This window comes from Anser anser (assembly GCF_964211835.1).
Source record: "Anser anser genome assembly, chromosome: 8".
NCBI lineage: Eukaryota > Metazoa > Chordata > Aves > Anseriformes > Anatidae > Anser > Anser anser.
In genome coordinates, this window is record NC_139728.1 from 28,509,825 (window position 1) to 28,531,689 (window position 21,865).

Consider the following 21,865-nt stretch of genomic DNA (forward strand, 5'->3'; position numbering starts at 1 on the left):
CAAGAAAAATGTAAGCGTATTTACAGCAATTTACATGTGTAAGACATTCTATAAACGTTGGTTAATTAGTGTATAAATAATTAACAATTTATTCCAAGTTCTGAGTAACATGTGTGTCTCTGGTTCTTGGAGGGGAGACAGGAAGCCTCATTTTCCCCTCCTCATTTTTGTCATGCCTGAGGCTGATGCCCGCTGGGTTTTACCCTTGCAGTTGGAATTCGGAGAAGATGTCAGTCAGGCTCTGCTTATTTTCACATCTAATTCATGCAAAAACCAGGTTTCCTCCTGAGGCAATAAACTGGCCCAGATTTGCTTCAGAGTTTGGCCTAGGTTCAGTGAATGACTCACTTTAAGTAAGGTACATCCATCTTCCTGGCTGAAACACAATATGGGAACTGTTGTCAAAGAGCAGATACCCCCGTACAACTACAGCTTACAGAATCGGGGCCTTAGAAACAAAATCTAATAGGTTGTTTCATCCCCTAGCTTCCTGTTACCCAATATTAAGGACAGGGACGTAAGAAGAACATGGTTACTCAACCCAGAGAACCAGTGTGGGTTTTTGCATGCTAAACAAGCTGCAAATGACCAGGAGGCATTGCTGGAAGCTGCGCTAGGAGGAGTTGCAGTCAGTAAGCCCCACTGGCTCCGGGGTGCTGTTGCAAGGTCATATGGAATAAATATGGCAACAGGTTACAAATGGAGATATAACACTTTAGGGCACAGCTAAGATATGGATTACCTTGAAAAGGCCGTAATTAAAAGGCCAAAAATACCACTGAGATCCTTAGCCTTGCTCTGAGCCTCTGAGTTGGTTCCCTGAATATACAGGAACTTGATATAAGAGGGAGTAATTTCACAAAGACTGCCCTCACCACGGGTTACACTTTAATTTTCTTCTGGTTGAGAACAAGTTAATGTAGCAAGAACACTAACAGCTTGCAATACTGTCTGACTGCAATATATTCCTCTATGATAAATTAATTTTCCAGTGGGAAAGGAAATGCTTGCAATACCAAATTGCAAATATTTTGTACTGTGAAGGGTTTGATGTTCCAAAAACCTCGAAGCCTCTATATATTTAAGCCTGTTGTACATCATGCTTCCTCCTTTGCATTCATTCAGTTTTGGTTGGAAGCCCGATACAGGCAGCAGCTTGGAAAAGTAGTTCCCTAGCTCAAGGTGGAGCAGCTGAAGTCTCAGCCCTGGAGGTCTTTCTTTTAAGAAAGGGGCTTTCCCTTCACTAGCATACTAAAGCAAAGCAACAGTAACACACACTTTTCCTTCCATATCAAGCTGACCTCCTAAAGCTTGGTGCTGTGGAAGTAACTCTTGGATGGCTATTTTTTTAAGGCAAAAAATGCACACAAATTAGCTTTAGATTAAGTTTTTAGCTACTATTTAAAATATTCAGCTGCAATTTAAAAATAAAGTATGGAAAAAATACTGAGTAAACTTGAAGCATGGCACTAGCCAATGAGATTGTAATAGAAGATCCAAATGATGAGCTCCTGCTCTGAAAAACTTGACTAATTCAGTAAAAGCTTAATTTTCCTCCCCAGTTCTTCAGTTTACTTTGAGATTTTTTGGGGGGAAAATGAGTTATAACAGTAGAATATACAAACGAATGAGTGGACAGAGTTAAAGTATTACTCCCTTTGAAGAAAACAGAAAAGATCTACTGATTTGTGTCAGTAGATTAAAAAAGGTATGGACAGCTTAGTGTTGAATTATCCCCCTCCCAGAGTGATAGGAATATGGGATAGTTATGCCTCTTTCTGCCAGCAATCATTTTCCAGTATCAGGATGGATTAACGAGCTCGTATAGAGGTGCTCTGACCCCTGGACTCCCTCCCAAAACGCTGTCACCACCTTGGGGGGATCTGTGCAGGCCCCTGTGCTCTCAGCAGCGTGCCCATCGCGCTGGCATTGTGCCCCACACGTGGGCCTGCTTCCCAGCAGCTCACCCTGTGGCCAAGGGAAATGCAGCCCATGGGATAATTATCTGCCATCCTAATTCCTCAGTCCTGTGTCTCCCAAGATGTTAATTTCAGCGCACCAGGTGACGATGGGAAGGAGGCGTGGATTAAAACATCCCGTGGATTAAAACATCCCGTGGTATTTCCACGATTGCGACATACGGTAGGTGAGGAGGCTGGTGCGGCGTCGATCACGCTCATAAACAACGATCCTGGCGATTCTTCGGGAGGGTGGAGTTACACAAGCAGCCTCGTCCTCCTGTTTTTGAAAACAATCAGACATCAAATAGCCTAAAATACGACTACAGCTACAATTTATTTCCTTCCTCAGATGTTTATCTTGCTTCATCGCAACACTTCATTGCTGTGGCTGGCAGAAATGGCAAGAACGTACAGTATTTCTGATTTTTGTTCTTTTTTCTTCTTCTTTTGTTCTTTTTGTTCTTGCTTTTTATTTCACTTTCGGTTTTTCAGACTGGTCAATGATTTGAAAAGTTGATTAAAGCTCTGACGGTTTTATCATTGCTTCAGAAAGAAAACCTGTAAAATCCAAAGGTTATCAACGGTGATGTAGTACTGTGATTTTTAAAGAATGCTTAAAACAGTTTCCCTCTGTTGCTTGTGCTGTGCCCGGGAAGGAGCTCTGAATAGCAGCTGTCTTCTGTGCCAAAAACTTTTTTAACTTCTGTACAAAGATTTTAGAATAGTTCAGTTGGAAGGGACCTGCAAAGATCATCAAGTCCAACTGCCTGACCACTTCAGGGCTGACCAAACGTTAAAGCACTTTAATAACAGCATTACACGAATGCCTCTTGAACACCGACAGGCATGGGGCATCAACCACCTTGCTACTTCTATACAGCTTTTAATGTACTGATAGCATTTGCTCCATTTGATTTATAGAAAGGCTTTAGGCTTGTCAGATTAATGTGAAGAATGAGAATGAGAAATTTAAAATGTACCTTTGATGGCTCTATTATGTTTACCATCTTTTTCTTACTCCAGCTTGAGTAATCTTCCTGAAGTTTTGGTTCTGATATGGTTTCAAAACTGTTGATTTTCCCGGGAAGCCTTAAGCAAGAATCTGGGCATCTGCCTCACTCTTTTGGCAGCTCAAACAGTTGCAGAGAGAATGCAGTCGTCTCCCCCCAGTCCCCTGACAGCATCCCAATTCCAGTGTTTGCAGCCCCCCTGTCACGGTGCCCGGTACACGCAGGACTGACAGGAACTGCTGGGGAAACTCCTGTTTTCTGGGCCATGACCTATGAAGCTGCATGATTTCAGGGAAGAGCAGGTTAGCCCCCGGAGGAGGGAAGTGTTCCAGCTCTTTTTCACTGATTCTGCTCAGAAGTCAGAAGTTTTCAACATCAGTGAGAGCATCACTGTGTGCATTCTGATTTCTATGTCAGGCAAAGCACAAGTCCAAAGCACTATGACGAGCGTGAGATCAATCATGCCCCAAATATTTGAAGTCACATAAAATGTTGGAGAACTAACATTTTATATCTTTTTCTAAAGTTGTGAGTGGTGCAGACACTCTGTTATTATATATTACAAGCTCAGGCAATACATTAAGTTTAGAAAATAGACTTACGTAGCAAAAATGAAGCAGAATTAACTGGATCCCCAAATGTCTTTCTACTCACAGCTGCCTCTAATTGTTTCATTACTTTTCTTTGGTATTTGTTTCGTCGTGACTACCTACTGACAAGGAATCTGTAAGGAAAGAAGAAAAAGCAAGAAATTCTGACGTCCAAGAAATGCAATATAAATCCTATGACGTTTTCTACTATGTGAATGTCCCTAGATCCCAGACTAAAACATCCCTCCAGCTGACTCTCTCACAGACTTTCCTTATTCCAGAAACTTGGCCTGAGTTAGGAGGAAACCCATAACTGTCCCTTAGAAGTTGAATTGCATCAGTGTGGGCAAGATGTGGGGCAAAATTCTTTAATGGTGTAATTCCATGCAATCAGAAATACTACACCAGGGCTGAATCTGCCCTTTGGTATAAAATTATTTCCCTAGGGGCAACACTTCTGGAATCGGTATCGTGTTTTAATTATAAGCAGACAATTTGTTTTGGGTTGTGTACAGAGCATGAAAATGTAACTGCATAGGAACTAGCTACATATATGGGGATTTTATTCCCGTTTCTAGTGCTCTTTAGTTTATTTGTGTGTGATTTGCAGGTGGCTAAATGACCCTGCAAACTTCTTTTTATGTACTTGAATGAGCCCCTGTTGAATTTCAGCTTTTAAAAGATGACAGCGCTGGCTTTAGATTGTCATTTGTACATTTTGCAATGAGTTTAGGAGAAAGGCAGCATATTGTTTATAATCTGGAAAGTACAGGTTCCAGTTAACAGTCTTGTCCTTGGAGAGCAGACAATGATGTTTTTTACAAATGAACAGATGCTGGTGGTACTTTGACTTCCATAGCTGTATTCACGAGCGTCTGAATTCAAAGGGCAGAACAGGATCTGCCTTTTGTAGGAAGTCCCAGCCACGGAAGCAGACAAGACATGCTGCTCGGAGGGTTAGAGCCTTTTTCTGCCCTTCTCCATGCTGCCTGGATTTTGGCATCGCTGTATGATAGATCACCTCTGTAACGAACTACTTCACATAAACTAATTCAAAAGTCTTGAGAGGATGTTGCAGAAAAATATTTAACCTCTGCTAGTTACTTTTAATGAGATGTAAGGTATTGTGAAATGTAAGGAGCTCAACAGATTCTCGCAGCTTGGCTTGTGAAATTCATTTCCAGCTCAACACATTGTGGTTTCGCGATTTTGCACATCTGGATTTTGCCATAGGGTTAGGAGGGAAGACGGCTCCGACGAAGCTGCCTGCCAGCCAGAGCAGGGCCGTACGTCGGCTCCTGGGCAGTGAGGGGTCAGTCGGGTGCTGCCCCCGAACTGCAACCTGCCTGCCCTCACCTGCCGGCTGGCTTCTGTCCCACGAGGTACAGGCTGCATGGTTGTAGCCGGCCCTGCCATCAGTGGCCTCAGGAAATACTTGGCTATAAATGTTAATGATAAAGTCATATTTCTGATATTTAAGGAGTGTAAAGGGATATGCAGAAGTTGTATGTGTGCACAGACCGGGGAGCAAAGAGGACATTTTCACGTGCTGGCACCATGAGTGGTTACAGCAACAAATGTGTGCAAAGACTGTTGAGCATCCCCTCTGCCACACTGCAGCTGTGGGCTTCTTTTCTGGCCGAGCCTTTGGAAGGGGGGCTTCTCCTTTGCCTAATCTGTGGCGATCTGGCAGTCTTCCCAGAGGGGAGCCAGTTGATGAAAACATGACTTAAAGCCAGAATTATCAGCATTCACACCGCAGAAGGAGAGTTTACAAAGGTGGCATGTGCATTTTCCCTTTGTGCATCCCTATACAAGCAAGAAAGTCATCCCATCTTCCCACCGGGATCACACGGTATCACAGAACCCCACTTATTCTTAGGGCATTGGCAGTGTGGTTTCAAAAGAAAAATCCCCGAGCTCCCTGGAATGCCTAACTGTTGGGTACCAGAGTCTGAAAACATCCTGCCTGCACTGAGCGTTAGGAAAACAGAGCAGCACCGACTCAAGTGCCAAGCAGTTTTTTGGAAGGCTGACTCCCTCGAGAATAAAGGATGTTGGTATCCAGCCAGGAGAGCAGGCAGGAACCGGCCCTAGACAAGACACTGGAATTTCGGTGGAGCGTGAAATCTTGTATGCTTGTTTATATCAGCTTCTGACTTTTGTATTAAAAGGTGAGCTACCCAAAACTTGAGCAAATGAGTCACAGATTGATGAAATCTGAATTATTTTGCTAGTTATATTTACAGCTGTGGAAAGCAGGGATTTTCCTTTTTGGCTGCTGTAGTGTCTAAGGGTAACTTAACATCTCTGTTAAAACCAGAAAAAGTCCCCCAAAGGAAATTTCCTTTTTTTCCTATTATACACTCTTCAGAGAGTTTAGATTTCCACTCAAAAATCCCTTGTCATTACATATTATTGAGTTGCTTTTTACTTCCCTGTTTCCCTGTGTGAATGAACAGTCTTGATATGATAGTTCAGTAAGCATTTCATCCCGAGGATTTCCCAGCTTCAATTTCCTACACCAGTATTATCCTGCTTAAAATGAGATTGAAAACTACTTTAGGTGCTTGTAAAAACTGCCGAAGCAAGCACACGCTACATGATCCTTTATAAATCTTTTCTCCCCTTCAATTGTTATGTTAATCAATACCTAAGTAAGCGGAATTTTTGAATGCTCAAAGATCCAGTTCTTTTACAGCTCTGCTTCTACGAGTAAAGCAATTTGCTTATCCGCTTTTTTTGTTTTGCTAAATGCATTGGATGTAGATGAGGATTTCTGCAGAGAAATTCCTGAAAACACTATATATGAGTGGGAAAACTGCAAAAGAGAAAGAGAGTGGATACATAGGTGGATTTATGTTATTCATTTCCTCGTTGACATAAGTTTAGAAAGGTTTGCAAGATAATAGATCAGATCTCTTTGTGGCTTTATTTCCAGTGTAGGAAAGCAACTCTGTAGCCAGCATGGCTACTCTCTTTAAGGTTCCTCCTCTGAAAAAACTTGGGTAATGTGAACTTGTCTTAGCAGTGCTATCTATGCCATCCTTGGCCTCACTGAAGGATATGGGATGACAATACATCCCACCAATCTCTCTTTCATCTGTGCTGAAATTTGGCACTGAACTCGCCTAAGAACTTTGATTTTCTTGTGGTGGTAGTTTCAGTTACCAACACGTACGCACGCCTTCTGATTTGGGGCCCAAAAGAAACTCCCAAAGCAGTTCCTGTTCATCCTCTGGGGTGCACTCAGTTGGACTGAAAGATCGTGGCTGGAACATTTGAGAATTCTGAATCATTCAGAAATGCCAACGTTTTTTCCACTTATTTTTGCAAAAGATCCTGCTGACTTCAAAGCTAGGCTAGCGTTGGCATTTCCGGCATGGCTATGGTGGGCAATTCAGTAAGACTTTCTGCATATAGTTTTCTCCTGCGACATCTCACTTGTGCACGTGTGCTCCTGACATGACAGGTCGCACTAACATTCTCCAGCAGGCTGGGATCCTAGGCCAAATCCTGCATTCGGGGAGGCAGAGAGATGTTTTTGTGTTGATCTCAATGGAGCGGGATTGGATCTTTATTTCCTTGACAAGGCTGGAAAACGTTCGTTCTGTATCTTTCCCCTTCACACACATATTTTCTTTTCTTTGTAGAGTAAGTCATTTGTCTTTATCTCACCATTCACCTCCCTCTTTGATTGCAGTTAATGGAATTGTCACCTTTATGTACTCATGTGCCATTTCTCAACCTGTCTGGACTTTGGCCTCCAAAGGTTACCACTGCTAGTGAAGTAATATGATTAAGTGAGTCTTTTCAGACAGATTTATGCAAGATTTCTTCTCCAGCAAGTGTCACATCTAGTCTAGTTCTGTAAAAGAGAATATTTCAAAGATGCCAACTGTCATCTATAAACACTAAATTGTTCTGCGATGCTGGTTGAGAGGACTGCAGGCCATATCAGAGCAAGGCTGATTTACGCTACCTGAAGCTGTAGCTTGAAATACGGGCTTTGGGTAATCACGAAAAAAAGAACATTCCTGTCTCACAGAAAGCACATTTAAAACGGAATTTTCATTAGTTACTCTCAAATGAAAAGGTAAAAGGATACCTTTTAAGTGATTCTGTCCAAAATCTTGGAAAGGGAGGAAGATTGTATAAAGCAGTACTAACTGAAGCAAAACTACAATGGTCTTGTGCTTCATTTAAGGTACGTAAACCCACATCACATTTTCAGGTTTACAGATAGATTTTGAAGTTATAGGAGATGCTCAGCACACATATCTACTCTTCCTGCATTTGAAATGAAACAAAAATTAATCATCATTATTCCGCACTAATATAACACCTCTTAATCCTTAGCTTTCGGAACATTTCAAAGGAGTAATGAAATAAGTCTCATATGGTCATGGGGGTGTTTGATTCTTTCATTTAAAAAATAGCATTTCCAAGACTTTGATTTTGGAAACTGGAGATCCTGTAACTGTTCTTGAAAATATTTTCATTTGTCACCCCACTTGGAATGAAACCATGTGAGAGAAGTGTAATGAAATGTAAAAATGTATTAAGGGAATGTTATGTATTTCAAATATCCTTTTTTTTTTTTTTTCCTATAAATTTGAGAGGAAAAAGACATGGATAAACTGAGATACTTGTGTGATATAGGAGTAAAAAAGGCAGTGTTGATCCCTGTCTGTAACTAAAAGCGTGCATAGGAAATTATTATTACCACTGTACAAGTCACTAGCAAGACATCACTTTGAACATTATGCGTGATGTTAGGCTATGATCACTCATGTTTAGAAAAGATGAACTCTGACTGAAACAAGTGCAGAGAAAGATTATTAGGTAGTCCAAACCTTGCTGCTATGAAAGAAAATGTAAATGGTTAATGTGTAACTTTGCAAAACAAAGGCTAAGAAGGGATTTAAACTGTGTGTATAAATACACTGTGGGAGGAGAACAAGTGTTATTTATACTAAAAGAAAGTGTCAGCCAGCTATGAATACACAGAAATCACAAAATTTATTTTTAATGAACAGAGGAATGGGATTCTGGAACAAAACAGTAAAGAAGGAAGATAGTTGGGGGGTGAAGAGCCAGAACTATAAACTGGAGCTCAGTGTGTTTATGGAAGAGTTTACAGGATCTGACTGTCAGGGATAGTAGAAGAACACTTGGGTCCTTTTCCCTGGGTTTCATTTTACTGCTTCTCAGTTGCACAAAACATTTTGGTATATCCACAGTCACAGCACTTCGTTTTGGATCACTGAACTAACGTGAAACAGCTTGTGTCCATGCACTTTATACTTTCTCTCCGTGGCCCACTCCCCCAGTCAGACCAGTCCTTTCCGCTGCTAATTTTTCCCAGGGGCCAGGTCCCGCATGCTGGGACTGGTCTGACTCAGACCGTGATGTGCACAGCTCAGGAGAGAGACATTTGCATCCCGCTACAGGAGGTGCAGACCTCCCGGGGCGCGAAGCAGAGCATGAGAGCACAAACTCCCACGGCGCAGTGAGCTGACTCGGAGTTACAGCCAGGAGGGTGGTATTTGTTTTTAAAAAATCTATTCAAAGCAAAACATTTGGACTAACACAAGGAAGCGATGAATATTTCAGTTTGGGTCTAACGTCCTTTCCCTGCCTGTCTAGATGCAAGGTATCCCCAACGGAAAGTCAATTTTCACAAAGATTCCGGTTTTGTAAAGTGCTGTTTTCTGTCAGAAAAATCATTCCGACGGAAAATTACTAACTGGTGCTAATACGAAGTGACTAGCGAAGGGTTCAAAATGATTCAGTGGCCAAGCTGGAATGAGAACCCACAGCCCCTGACCACTAACCCTGAGCTCTGACCACGAGACGACACTCATCTTTCCCTGAGCAAGGTTGCTCTTGCAGTATTTCTGCCTGGGCCAAAGTGGGAAAATTCTGGAAATGTTTCAAAAGAGATTTTTGTTCAAAGATTTCCAGACGTGGAAGATGAGGAGGGTATGGGGAGAAACCCATGGTGGACGACTGGGGCCTTTTCAGACGGGTTTGGTGAAGGTTTCCATCCACTCTCCAGGGCTGGGTGGTGGAGGAAGGTGTCAGGGCCTGATCCTGCCCACCGCTGGAGCGCCGCTGCTGGTGGCCCTTCTCTCCTGCTCCACCGCTCGTGTCTGAGCAGACCCTGCTGCCCTGTCCCCCATTTTGTGCAAACCTCAAATAAACTCAGGGTTTATTCCTCAGATCTGGGATTTTTAGAACAACTTTTTAGGTAAAACTCTCAAATGGAGTAACCCCGCACAGAAGGTCTGGCTCGCACCTCGCGGTCCTGCTTTATCTGTTTTATAAGTGATTACGTATTTATGGTCAAGTTGGGGAATGCTCATTTCAGGCATAACCTTCGGTTTGCTTCCTCGCGTTTATTCTTCCCCTGGCTCCTGGCATAGCTGCTAAAGGGAAACCCTCCTGCACACCCCTATACGTTGCTGCAGTCCTGTAGGGCACCCGGGCTGCAGCTGAGATCGAGCAACATCCCCTTTAACAAACCAACGAGAGCCAAACCCCTCCCCTGCTTGTGCTTTATTCGCTTTGAAAGAAAGGAGAAGCACGGCTTCCTTTCCGAGGCAGGAGCGCTGGTACGGGCCGAATTCCTGACAGGGCACGGGCGGCGCAGCTCGGCCTAGCACACGGCAGAGCTTTGTGAAATCGCCGCGGGCGAGCTCGGCGCAGGGCCCCCCACACAAAGCAGCCGCGGCCCCCGAAGGCGAGCGGGGGAGGCCGGGCCGCCGCCGCCTCCCTGCCCGCCCTGACGGGGGGCGGCGGGGCCGGGGGGAGCGGGGGCGGCGGGGCGGCCCTGCCCGGCAGCGGGCGGCGGTCGGGGCCCGGCCCTGCGGGGACGGCCGAGCGCGGTGCTCCTGCCCCTGCCCGCCCCCGGGGCGGCGGCCATTAACGGTCGGGGCCCGGCCTCTCTGGAGAGCCGCGGGTTGTTTATTATTTTTCCTTCAACCTGGGGCCGCCCTGAGGCTGGTCCCACAGGAGCCCCCTTCGCTGCGCCCCCGATCCTCGTTGGCTCATTTAAAGTGCGCTGTAAGGGCCTCAGAGCCTGTTTGTGGGGTTGTTGCGTACCTATGGGGGCATTATAGGATTTACTTCGGGTCTCTCTGCCTGGCTTCCCCAGGTCCGCTGTTACTGACGTTTCTCAGAAGCACAGCCTGCATGTAAAACTTAAATTAATGAGAGCGGGCCTGCCCTCTCTCACAGCCCCTCAGTGCTGACAGGCCGCGGGCAGAAGCGGGGTGCCAAACACCAGGTGAGGAGGCGCTGGGGGCTCACAGGAGCTGGGCCTGCACATCGCCTCCCGTCAGTTCCTCTCACGGCTCTGCAGCAGGAGTCACCATTTTCTGTGCCGCCATCCCCTCGCTCCTTCACGTGCTTCAGATGGCAGCGCCCAAGTGACCTGGCGTAGGCGCATGGGACATGTGCATCGCTTGGTGCTTGCTTAATCCTTCAGATCCCGGGGAGTTCTCCTTAAACGTGTTTCTTGCCCTTAATGAAGGTGGTAGTTTCCAGGATTGTGTGCCCGGTATTCCATTGCCGCCACTGGTGTCCTGTTGCTGCTCGCTTCCACTGCTGCCTCCTTTCTCCTCTCGCTGTCCTCTCGCAGCTCTGCTTTCTCACACCTTTGCAGCGCCGGCTCCTTTGTGTCACCTCTCTGGACACTTGCCCCGGTATTCTCGTAAAGCTTGGGGGCTGGCAGGGCGCCCACCCCAGTAACCTGGTGGAGTTTACTCGTGCTGCGTGCCTCACGAGTGACGTGCTCGGCACCAGCCAGGAACCGGTGACCTTGCGGATTCTTCTCTCTTGAGGTGCCTGCGACTTGACAGATAGCTTAATAAATTTAGCAACAGTGCTTCTTGTCTGGAGAACACTTAAGAAACAAGTGTCAGGGAAGGAGAGGAGAGGGCTCTCTTTCCTCTGAGGAGCTTGGAAAGTAGTAAACACATGTTACATGGAGGTGGTCTTCTCGTTTTTCATCCTCATGTATTCCCTTAGCCTGGAAGACCGTTTGCTTAATTTGTTGAAATTAACTTTTTTTCTAAATGGACTGAAATACAGTACTGAAATGTACTGTAATTTTGAAGTGTCTTAAATATTAATGGCCCACTTTTCTACATGATTATGTACTGGGATATGGCAAAAAGGTCTTTTTTTTTTTTTTTTCTCCTGGAAGGGATGACGGCGATAGGAGGGTGGAAGAGGAAAGCAGGGGGAATAGGATTCTTTTATGTTCAGCTGTTCCCAGCTGTAAGAATCGGGTAGAAATTAATTTACAGTGTCAGGAGAGACTAAATAAACTAGTAATAGGCTGGAAAGTTTTTGTGTGTGTTCTTAGCCACTTTTGTTGCTCTGTTGTGTGTTTCTTACAGGGATACACATAAGTTATCATTCAAAAATGTTAATTCTTTTGAAACATCCTCTTCCCAAAAAAGTGTTCTCGTATATTTTGTTTCTTTTATTTCCTCAGTAAGTCTGTCTTCTGTCTTCCCATAAGCTCTCATTTAAGCCTTCTTTCGTTTCTGTTAGAGGCAGCTCTGCTACCTGAGAACTGGTAGGTTTGCAGGAGGGGATCAGAATAGCTCTCCTCTGTGGTCCTGGTTTGTATCTTGTGTTTTTCTAATCACTCGTGTTGAAATTTTCCCTTGTACTGGAATACTGAATTTTCTGGTATGCAAAACCAACACTAGTGGCACAGTCTCAGTAAGAAATGTGTTTCAGAGTTTCATTTTCAAAGGGGAATCTCTGCCTAGCATTGTCTGTTTGTTGGCTCTTGTTAATGCCTTCAAGTCAGTGTCTTGAGCTGCCTACCGTTTGTGCTCTGCATTTCCACTTGTGAAAGTACTCAGGCTGTTCATAAAATAAAATTGGAAAATGTGTGACCCTCAGCTGTTTGAGGCAAGCAGGTTTACAAGCTGGTGGCTTCTGGGATGTTTTGAGAAAGTCACCGAAGGGAACTTACAGAGAAGGTTTGGCCTGATACCCATTTAGGTGTGTCTTTGTGGGAGTTTGAAATTATGGGACTGATAGGATCATTAAGAAAGCAGATTTTGCATTTATAAAAAGAAAACAAAAACACCCCCACTCCCCCAAAACTCTGTATGTGGGAAGAAGGAAGATAAGTCACCGTGTTTGAGATGAACAGATGTGATTCTTTTTTAAAAAAAAAAAAAAAGTTGTAGACACGTTACACTTGTGTGGTAGGTATATCTAGATATCTGAGTTATGTGCAGAATGTTTCTTTTAGTCTAACCTAATGTGCAACCTCACTTGCTTGTAAGTGGTTGTGACAGGAACTTCAAGGCTAGTAATTTTAGTATTGTAGACCAAATAAATGTTTAATTTTAAAACGACAGATTATGTAGGGTTGTCAGTCCATGCTCTTCCCATGCAAGAGTGAACAAATACTGTAGAGTAGACTCGGGATTCGGCTTACAGACATGTTTGCTTCTGGGCTGAGCATCTTGATAGAAGTGGTTTACAGCACGTCGTTAAAAATTGATTTCACTATTGCATCTACTACTGGCCTAAGTGTTCCAGTATCTGCCAGGAGTAATTATAGACAGTTGGTTCAGATGTTGCTTAAATGTGTAAGCCTTGATGGGAAAGGCAGTGGATTTCAGCCAAAATGCTAATTTTGATGTTTTGTCATTTCATAACGCTATGAACTCGGAACAAATTATTTTTGTACTGATCTACCGATACGTAATCGCGCAGCTAGGGCCAAGTTCATCCTTGATGTAGCGCTGGGCACTACAAATGTGATTAAAGCTGGAGTATCAGCACTAACCTCAAGCTGACTAATTCCATATCTGCAGTAGCAGAATGGCTTTATTTACCCAGGATTCCAGGTAAGCTTATGTACCCAGCTCTGAAGCTCGTGATACCAAGGCTGGTTTGCTCCAGTAATGCAGTTTAAACCTAGTGTGAGTGTGGTTATATGAGCTGTTCATGCCTTTCAAATTGCATTCTATTCTGCACTATATTTTAAATTTTAAGCAGGTTTTTTTTTTCGTGTTAAACATTATTATGCTAGGGGTGCGTTTCCTACGTGACTTTTTTTTCTTTATTTCTGTTTTAACATAGAAGAGAATTAAAAAAAATACAAACATTAGTAGAGGAACGTGCGTCTTTTACAGCCAATGAACTGATCCTGTTTTACCTGTCCAGAGTGGGTTAGGTCAGAGTGACAGATAGATATGAATAAGAAAGGTCTTAGCATTACATTGAAAAGGATCAACCAGTGGGATCGATCAGTTATTGTGGAGCCTCTTACCTTCTTTCAGTTAGCCATGAAGCTGTTACAGCTACAATTTATGTAATAATCAGATGGTATTTTTTCCCCTCACAGCCAGTGTAAACAAGAATGGCTTCTTTCAGAGCTTCAGGCATTGTGCCGTGTCATCTGGGACACGTCGGATTGCCAGATCATTAGAGCAGCCTTTAGGGGCGCATGCGACTGCAGCGTCAAGGCGAGGATGGATCTAAATAGGTTGGTGTGCGTGAATTGTATCCGCTAATGTTTTCAGGGTGTGGAGGAGAAAGGGTGCAGCAGTGTATTCTTTTAATTCCTTAGGTTTTCCTGCGTGGGAATTGTGTCTTGGCGTAGAGTGATCAACATTTCCTCTGTTTGACAAGCTGTAGATTATGGCAAGCGTTCAAAATCCTGCAGACTTGAGAGTGCACCTGCAACATTCACAAGTATCAGGAGTCTAATCCTGAACTACTGATGTGGGTGGGAGTTTTGCCACTGACTCCAGCGGTTTCGGGATCACACCCTGCTTTGGAAGTGATAGTCCCGTCAAAGCAGGACCAAGATAGCCCCAGAGAGAATTGGAGCCGTTGGATTTCCCCAGCGGTTTGTGCCTTCAGTCCTCGTCTCCATTTCGCGTGTTCCTGTGGCTCTTTGCTCAGCCTTCCCTCTCTCTGAGAGCTCCTGCCTGCAGCTGTTTCCTGCTGGGCTGGTGTTAGGCAGTGGAGCAGAGAGGGAGCCGAACTCGCCTTTTTTGTGAGGCGTAGTTGCAGGCTTGGGAAGAAATGGAACAGCCCAGCTTTACGCTGTCAGGTTGGAAGATCTTTCAGAGGGAGAACCGGTCTGTGTTTGGTCTCACAGACTGCCTCTGACCAGGAGCCCGCGTGGCTCTCCTCATGGTTGGCGGCAGAGAGCCTCCCAGGACGCACTGCAGCTGTTGGATGCCTCGCTCCCCCTTCAGAGAAAACCAGGGAGAGCCTTCGGTCTTCTCCAAGCACACAGTTGGGAGGAGCTCCTGGGTTCCTCTGTTAGACACCCCGTGAGGGCCAACGTGCTGGGCATTGCCTGCAGGTTGAAATCCTTGACCTTTCAGAGGCGCCTCCATGCCCCCGAGCAGCACCTCTCTGCTCCTCTCAGTTACCACCAACACGTTATTTGTCTTCTGTGAGCGTATGTGAGCAGTACCTCGGCATGCCCAAAGCTGCCTTGGGCTCATTAGGTGCTATCTTTTAGTTCTTACCATCGTGTTGTAGTGCTTACTGCCACATCCGTGACCGAGTCATCTGGTCAGAGAGCAGAAACACCCCTTGCGGTGGATCTGACCACATTACGCCTGGGTTTCACTCATCACCCACGGTCTGTAGATAGCAGCAAACCTTTTGGGGGCGATCTGGGGTGCTGATGGTATCGTGGCTGCATTGAGCAGGTAGATAGGGAACGGCTGCTTCGTGTAGCTCAGGAAGTTGGGCACATCAAACAAAGCCAGCAGGTTTCTGAACTGGCTTGCTCAGAACATATGAAAGCACATTTTCTTGCATTGTTGACGCAGAGCTTTATAACTCATTACCACGGTATTCTGCAGTTGCAAGAGTTTCCCTGGATTCCAAAAGAGCACAAATAAATTTATAGAGGAAAAAGCCTTCAAGGTCTGTTAATCCTCAAGATAAAATTTCTGGCTCAGCAAGCTCCTCTACTGCAGATAGCTGGAGGCTGAGAAGTTGTCCTGGGGGAAGTATCAGCGTACGAGAAGGGCAGGCGTGTGCTTTTCTTGTGGCTTCTGCTCTTTGTGGCGGGAGGCTGCTCTGGTCAGGCCTTTCAGCTGACCCCTGCAGCCGTGCACTGCTGTAATAAGGGTTCAGAAAATGCTGTTGCTCTCACTCGATTAGTGGTAGGGACTGTATCTTCCAGCCTGAGTTCGAGAGAGGGGCTGGAAGGAGAGCACAATTTCTCTATTTTAGTACAAATCTATAATAGAGCGGATTCTAGAGAAAAACAACAACTCTGTTGTGCACTAATGAGCTTGGTATTTGTTGACAGTGGTCATGCTGACATCTTTCTGCTGTTCACGAGAGATCTATGTAGGCAGAAGAAACTGAAAATAAATGAATTTTGGATCTCGTTTCTTAGAGTGGTTTGCTTAGTCATTTTTACTTCCCTGCCCGTGTTACTTTTTTGTTGTTTCAAGTGATTTGGTTTGGTGTTGTGTGTTTCCAACCGGAACTCAGTTACACCGGGATGAAGCAGGATATGTTGTGCCTTGTGTCAGAGTAGGTGGAAGTAGTTTGGCCTGAAAGTATTTAAGATACAAATGATAAAACTAAAGGGCAGAAGGCAGTGATGAAGTAATGGTTTTGTCCTGAACACAGAGGGGAAAAGAAAAAAGGATAGGAGAGACATTACAGCAGATTAGTACATAGTGAATTATTTATAGAGGGAAAAAAAGGAGGTACTAGAAAGTAGTCGAATATTTTCAGTCCTGTGATAGGATTTATTTAGACGGTGTTACAGTGTTGGGATAGGGGGAAATTGGGCAGGTTCGGAGGAACAATCTAGGTATTATGGGGTGTTGGGGCCATGATTTTAGGCCTTTGCCCCACTACGTTCAGCTGTTTCCTCTTTTTCTAAGATATGAGGCAGCTTCACAGAATTTACCCTAGAATGGATATTTGATGGAGAATGTTTGTTTTTTAGTGAAGAAGACAGTGATGAGCAGACTTTGTCCAGCTTGCTTTTTCTTTATTCCAGTTTTGTTGTTGCTAGCAGAGTCCTCACATTCCGAAGTCTCAGAGATCTCCTGCACGTAGGTGTTTCTGTTTTGGGAAGAGCAAGGGGAGGGGAGGTGTGCTTTTGTTCATTGTTTTTGTTTTGTTTGCTGGTGGATGGCTGAAAAATAAGTGTTTGTGGGTAGTTATAGCACAGTCCCTTGGGCATTTTAGGGTATTATTCTATATTAGTACTGGCCTTCAACACAGCAAGAGAATTCCCTGTGTGCACTCACTCTCTCTCAGACATACGTGCACCTTCTTTGTTCAGATCCAAACAGGAACTAAAGATCCTGGAAGAGGAAAAGGAGCTCACTCTCCTCAAGAAGAGATTGCCAGTCTTCTGCCACCAATTCTGGTAGTTTACTGGAACCCTAGAAAGGCAACAAAATGTTGAATTTCCTATTTAATGTCAAAAACACTTATTTCATTTTATCTTCTTTCGACAACTGACAAACAGCTTTTTTTTTTCTTTTTTAAGTATTTACATCTTTTCACACCAAGATTATGAAGCCTAATTTGAGCCTGTTAATCTTTTCCCGGTAATCCACAGAAAAGCACAGCTGCACTACTCAAAACATACTGTTTATCCATGATCTCTGGGTCTGGGCAGCCTGCAGCGTTCCAAAGATCAAAGTTTAAAGCAGACGTGCCAGTCCTTCATAATTCCTTGTGTTTAATCTCACGACAGCCCAAAAGCTATACTTGCAGCTGATAAATACTTCTGCTGAGCTTCAGCCGACGTGCTTGTGAGTGTGCAGCCTTCTTGTCCTGTAGCTTTCACAGAAAGGTATGTCCTGGCAACTTGATAACCATGAAATAAGGTAGGACAAACTGAATTTAGTAGTTGTAATGAAGCAGTCATCTGGTTATTTAGTCATTCCATTTAAATTACAGTAAACGATGTTAAGGATTTTCTTTTTTTATAAAAAGAAATGTTTTTGCAAATGAATTTCACCCCTCCTTTTTTTCATTGCCTATGTGGGAAAACTAGCGCATTTGTTTAAGGATAAACTGGGAAGTCTGTGGTTTCCAGCATGCACATTTTGGATAATATTTATACAGACTATTATTTAATGGGCCATATAAATATTTATCGTATGCTGCAGGCCTTTGATCATAAATGCCTGTTTGAAAAGCCATTCTGTCCCTGCTGTGATTTGCAAAGAAAGAGACCATTGCTTTTCTTGTGCTTGGAGGCAATTTTGGCTTCTTGTCCTGGCTTAGCGGTTGTAGTCATGGCCCGTAACATGGTTAAGCTGGAGATGTCTTTTTAAATTTCTTTTTTTTTTTCCTCTCTCCTTCTCTTTCTGTTTGCAAGTTCAAATAATAACTTGTACACATGAGGCCCTAATTCTGCACTAGACAGACAAAGCTCTGTTGAAGTTTTGGGGGCTTTTTTTTAATTGCCTGCTCTGCCTCAGATACCTCACTGCTCTGTCACAGTGTGGAGAGGCATCATCTGTTCATGTTGTGTCTGGCAAAGGAGCCGGCATAGACCAGATTCCTGTTTAACTGAGAAAGTGGGTGAAAAAAAAGTGTATAAAGGGTAGTGGTATAATCACCACACACTCCACCACCTGGGAAGTCCATAAGTATCATTGTATCATCCATGCATCAAATATTTTGATGTCTTGTTAGGAATATTGTGCTCGAGGAGTTGATCTGTCTGACTGGGCCTTTAGGACTTTTGGTTTCAATTGCTCTTCTGGTTCATCGTTTTCCTTTTTCCTTATGATTCTACTGACTGCAGAAACTGCATGCTAAGAATCCAACAGACACAAAATGCAAACCAAAGTTTTATTGCACAACAAAATTTTCGTGGCATGTGGTAATAGATGTTGGTGTCCAGATTCCAAACCAGCAAGTTTGTGCTGGGACCTTCTCCTAGCTCTCCATTCCTTCGCTTCGTTTCTGATTTGGAGCCTCCTCTTGTGCCAAAGGAATATTCTGTAAACAAAATTGAATGAGAACATTCCTCTTTAAATTCCTTATAAAGTACTTTAGCTAAAGATTTTCAGCCAGCCTCACTGCTGAGTTCTTAGGTTCTCAATCCATACCTTTAGGCAGAGTCCCTGGCTGGTGACACGTTTGACCTAGAGATGACGGTGCTTTTTGTGGGCCTGGTTGACAAGTAGGTGAAATACCAAGGGGCTGGTATTCCAGAAAAACCCTTGGCATCAAATGATGTTTCTGCAAACAGATCAGATCCTAATTTAGAGACACTGTACTTTGAGCTGCATCGGTACTGAGCTCTTGCTGGGCCTGAAAAAAAGCTTAATGTTTACTTTTAGCCTTTTTCTATGAGATATCAAAGTATTGCTGTGTAAATCTAGGTGACTTGTACTCAAAGAAATGCCGGTTTCAGTAGGTTTGTGGTACTTCTTCTTGAAGTCTGTCATTTAACAATTCTTGCTTGTTTTTCACCAGTTTACAGAAATAAAATAATGTATGTTCCTAGACTGGTATGTGCTGCTTGAGCATTGAAACAAACTCACTCACACATGTGCATCCTGGTTGCTTAGTAAGGAAAAAAGGAAAGTAAACATTACATGGGCTGATTGAGTTCCAGGTTTCAAATGTTTGTGGGAAGAATCCAATGCAAAGCCATAATTTTAAGTGCTGAGTAGGAGGTACTATGAGCTTAATTCTCTAACATCTGTTAAGTTTATTCTCGAAGTAGCAAAACACATTAATAAGCTAAAATCAAGGCTGCCATACAGGGAAGAGAAATAAAAATTTGGAGTAATCCTGTGTGTGTGAGAAGGAGGCAGGATGTAAAGCACTCCTTTTGCTGTTTGTGTTCTGTGAAAAGTAAGAAAGATTTGCCTATGTCAAAAAAAAAAAATCTTAGCAACTTGTGGTTTATTCTCTTCTTTTTATGAGTCAGCAGCTAAAGGCAGTGCCAAACTAGGGAAAAACAGGGAAATTCATGAGATAGTAGCAGGACCAGTTCTATGCAATTTCTTCCTAACTAAGATTTCTTGCTAGCAGCATCTGCAGCCAGCCCTCTAGGCTTTGAGGAGATTGAGTGCAAAATTAAGAAGTGAACATCATCTGTTGAGAAGAATGTCTTAAAACTCCTTTTACAGCCAAGGGCTAAGAGGAAGATGCAGAGTGCTGTAAGTATCCCCAGCTGACAGATGCAGTATTAATCACTGATATCGGGAGAATTGTCCTCTCCGTGACAGAGGCATTAGCTTTTGTTAGTCTGACCAGGTCACAGAGCCAGGGCCAAGAAAATAAAGTGAGCTTTCTTGCCAATATTCCTAGGTGTTAGACTCATGGCACACCATTATTTTTAGCTGATTGCTCATCGCTTGAGCAGATGACCTTGCTTTAGCAAGATTAGCGTGCGTTGCACCTTCTGGGCAGGATCAGAGTGCTGAGAGTGCTTAGCGTTCCCTTCAGTACTGCCGTATACTTTCTAGCTTTGATTTTTTTTTTCTAATTTCTGGTATTATTAAAAACTAATGATGTGTACAACTTCCTCTCGCAACCCTTCCATGCGCCTACCTCAGTGCATGCAAACTGCTGTGTGATAGCTGCTTTGGACTGTACTGGACTGCCAAGGGCCTTTAGTGGGGGACCAGAGCTCCCCGGTGCCAGTGCCGTCCAACAGACAAAAAAAATGGTTCAGGGCCCACAGCGACGGCAGTCAGAGCATGCAATGACAGATTTGGGCAGTACGAAGTGATAGTACGGGACAGGCTGTGACTGCAGAACTCGCAGACTAACCACATTTCCAAGAACCACTTAAGGGGACGGGATGAAGGGAAGCTGGATGGATGAGCAGTTTTTGCTAGCCAAGGCCATTGGTTTATGCTGTTTTAACTGCAATTGAAACGTTGTCCTAATTCAGCTGTTACGCTGCTTAATTACCGTGCAGGATGATGCATGGATTATTAGTTTTCTGAGGCAGAGGAATGCCTTTTTTTACCCTTTATTTTTCTTCCTTATTTCATCTCTAACCCTCGCTGATAACGAATTTGTAGTAACCATCAACAGCAGTGGTTAGAAGCCAGCCATAGATGTGGACAGCCAGCCCTGTGTTCAAACTGACACCCAAGGATAGATCTTGACCTGTACTGAAGATAATTCATAGAAAAGTAGATTCTTGGTTTCCTGTCCTGTAGGAGTAAAACAAGTAAAAAGCATTGCTTCCAAAATGGAGTATAATTTACATGGCTGTACGATCAGCTGTTCCTGTGTAAAGGTAGAAAGAGAGCTTTCAGAGTTTTGGGTATCAATGCTTTCTATTGCATTTTGGGTATACTTTGCCACTAATGTTAGTTATCTCCAAAAATCATGTACAGAATTAGTTTAAAATGTGAATAATCCTGTTGTTCTACTAAGCAGTACTTTTCCAATCTTTCTGCCTCTGCCCACGTTCCTCAACAACCCATCTTCCACACACAGACGTAATCCAGGTCACTTCTTTGGGACAGATGGACTGTTTTGTTACAGAGCCCTTTTGGTGCTCTGTAAATGGATTCATCAAGCGATAATTGATCCTTTCATTTTCTGGAAGTCAGAGACTATGTGTCAGCTGAGTTCTGCGTGTTTCAGAGGCTTGATAGGAGATTCATGTAAGCGCTTGTCTGACCTATGAAATACTTTGTATCAGCTCTTAATTAGCATTTTCCCAGCTTGATTAAATGTAAATGTTAACTATTAATTAAGGACAAACTGAGAAATGAAGTACAGTGCATTTGTCACTATATAAAATGTCATCTATTTAAACATAATATGGTGAAGCATGAAACTCGTTGTGAATAATTAAACTGATTAACTTTAACTCACTTTCTTCTTGTAGGTTGTGAGAGAGCAGGCACAGATTTCCTGGGATACTCTCGTAACTCAACAAAATAATTTCAGCAAATTATTTTCTGAGTGTCTAAAATTGTGTGGAGTCATGGTGGATAGATCTTAAAAACCTAAGCAGTTAATTTCTCCTTTTTTTCTTCTTTGTAGGGCTCAAAAGTAGGTAATATGTCACTTAGTTATTTTAATTACCAACATGACACCCCTTTTTTGGGGAGGAGGAAACTGTTTCAGATTCTGAAGAATTCAGCCTGACTCAATGTCGCATACAGCTGTAATGTGGCACTCGTTGGCTTGGTGGCTCTATGGGAGGCACCAGCTCCTGGGCCCTTTTCACAGTACACAGAGTGCAAGACTTGAAAACTCAAAGTAATTAAAAATGCCATGTGAAGATTTGCTGCAAAAAAGAGTTACCAAGCAAAGCACTTGT

The 21,865-nt window shown here is 43.6% G+C and overlaps 1 protein-coding gene across 15 annotated transcripts in view; it reads left to right on the forward strand.

Annotated features, from left to right (window-relative positions):
* Positions 1 to 21,865, forward strand: part of FGGY (FGGY carbohydrate kinase domain containing) — a 305,857-nt gene that overhangs the window by 156,030 nt on the left and 127,962 nt on the right. For 2 of the 15 annotated variants that reach the window (XM_083847612.1, XM_083847631.1), the window contains exon 1: positions 8,098 to 10,178. The exons of 6 other annotated variants lie outside the window; for them this stretch is intronic. The gene's annotated coding sequence lies outside the window, so the exon portion shown is untranslated. Of the gene's footprint in view, positions 1 to 8,097; positions 10,179 to 10,644; positions 10,853 to 13,684; positions 14,070 to 16,707; positions 17,402 to 21,865 lie in introns of those variants that run through there. 7 more of the 15 variants (XM_083847614.1, XM_083847632.1, XM_083847611.1 and 4 more) reach the window with 5 other exon arrangements.